A 2674-nucleotide genomic window follows, 5' to 3' on the forward strand; every position below is an offset into this window, starting at 1 on the left:
GATTAGGGAAGAAGGAGATATTCGCGACTACTGGCGATTTCATTATGGGGCAGCTCATGATCTTCATATCGATCTATTATCCACCTCTGTATCTATTCTTTCTTAGCTAAACAGGTGGAAGATCTATCCAATTTGGTTATATTATATCATGGACTCGAAAAACGGATCTGAATTTGACTGAAATGCACGATCTTCACAGGTATCACTTTTCACGATACCTAAAAGGTGGAATAGCGATTTTCGAACCATTTCCTATAAGAGAATGGTTTCCATTACTTTGAGAAATGGATTCTTATATCAAACTATAGCTATTGCATTAAAGAAGAAAAGAAACTAATAGAAGTCGAAGACGCGGAATGATAGTGAATAGAGAGAAAGATTCTTCTGATTTTCTTGTTTCTATCTACTAGACGCCGTAGAGAATTGAGAATTTTCATGTCTTTCAATTCTCGTACTCGTAATTGGAAAGTTATGGAAGGAGACCCATCATTTTGCAATGAAAACAACATATAAAACTCTGGACAATTTCGAAATCAGGCCAAGCGTCTTAATACATATGCAAAAAAATTCATTATTGGCCCACCATTGATTAGAAGATTTAGCTTGTATGAATCGCTATTGGTTTGATACGAATAATGACAATCGTTTCAGTATGTTAAGGATACAGATGTATCCACAATTCATTTAGAGTTACTTAATAGTCTATTTCTTATACCATATCTCTATCCCGTGAAATTCTCGAGCCAAAAGATGGATGCATATGCTGTGTTTCATTTTGCTAAATGATATCAATTAAATGGTGTATCAATTCCATAAATTGCATATAGCAATAAATAAATCAGCAAAATTCTTTCTAATATTTTAGATAGAAGAAACATTTCTTCTATCTAAAATATTAGAAAGAATGTACCCTTCTATCCAAATCCAATTTGCATCGATAAAATAAATCCAAATTCCAGTAGTAGATGAATAATTGCAAATTTGTGTGTGTACGAGATTAGAATAACTTCAAAATAACTGACATAATTTTGTATTTTTCCTGATCAGAAAAATACATGAAAAAGAAAGGAGGTAGAAAAATTTTTGGATTTATGGTTAAAGAAGAAAAAGAAGAAAACAGGGGTTCTGTTGAATTTCAAGTATTCAGTTTCACCAATAAGATACGGAGACTTGCTTCACATTTGGAATTACACAAAAAAGATTTTTCATCGGAAAGAGGTCTACGAAGACTTTTGGGAAAACGTCGACGTTTGCTGGCTTATTTGGCAAAGAAAAATAGAGTACGTTATAAGAAATTAATCGGTCAGTTGAATATTCGGGAGCAGTAATTTAATCGTTCAAATTTTTTTCTTGTTTTATTATTTTTTTAGTAGTCTTATAGTAGTCTTAGATTTTTCATTTTGATGAGCCTCGCTTTGAGGAATTCATGGAATAATCCATTTTCATGGAATAATGAATTAAGGAAGAAAGGATATGAGTCTACCGCTTACAAGAAAAGATCTCATGATAGTCAATATGGGCCCTCAACACCCATCAATGCATGGTGTTCTTCGACTGATCGTTACTCTCGATGGTGAGGATGTTATTGATTGTGAACCCATATTAGGGTATTTACACAGAGGAATGGAAAAAATCGCGGAAAACCGAACTATTATACAATACTTACCTTATGTAACAAGGTGGGATTATTTAGCTACTATGTTTACAGAAGCAATAACAGTAAATGCACCAGAATTCTTGGAGAATATTCAAATACCACAAAGAGCCAGCTATATTAGGGTAATTATGTTAGAATTAAGCCGGATAGCTTCTCACTTGCTATGGCTTGGACCTTTTATGGCGGATCTCGGCGCACAGACTCCTTTTTTCTATATTTTTAGAGAGAGAGAATTAATATATGATCTATTTGAAGCTGCTACAGGTATGCGAATGATGCACAATTACTTTCGCATCGGAGGAGTAGCCGCCGATCTACCTTATGGATGGATCGATAAATGTTTAGATTTCTGTGATTATTTTTTACGCGGAGTTGTTGAATATCAACAACTTATTACACAGAATCCAATTTTTTTAGAGCGAGTTGAAGGAGTAGGTTTTATTAGCGGAGAAGAAGCAGTAAATTGGGGCTTATCGGGACCGATGTTACGAGCTTCTGGAATACAATGGGATCTTCGTAAAGTAGATCCTTATGAGTCTTACAACCAATTTGATTGGAAAGTCCAATGGCAAAAAGAAGGGGATTCGTTAGCTCGCTATTTAGTACGAATTGGTGAAATGAGGGAATCCATCAAAATAATTCAACAAGCTGTAGAAAAAATTCCTGGAGGACCTTATGAAAATTTAGAAGTCCGACGCTTTAAGAAAGAAAATAATTCTGAATGGAATGATTTTGAGTATAAATTTCTTGGTAAAAAACCTTCGCCCAATTTTGAATTGTCAAGACAAGAGCTTTATGTAAGAGTAGAAGCCCCAAAAGGTGAATTAGGGATTTATCTAGTAGGAGATGATAGCCTTTTCCCCTGGAGATGGAAAATCCGTCCACCCGGGTTTATTAATTTGCAAATTCTTCCTCAGCTAGTTAAAAAAATGAAATTGGCTGATATCATGACGATATTAGGTAGTATAGATATCATTATGGGGGAAGTTGATCGTTGAAATGATAATAGATAGGGTA

Source organism: Triticum urartu, unplaced genomic scaffold (assembly GCF_056163025.1).
Source record: "Triticum urartu cultivar PI428250 unplaced genomic scaffold, HENAU_Tu73 scaffold3, whole genome shotgun sequence".
Classification (NCBI taxonomy): Eukaryota; Viridiplantae; Streptophyta; class Magnoliopsida; order Poales; family Poaceae; genus Triticum; species Triticum urartu.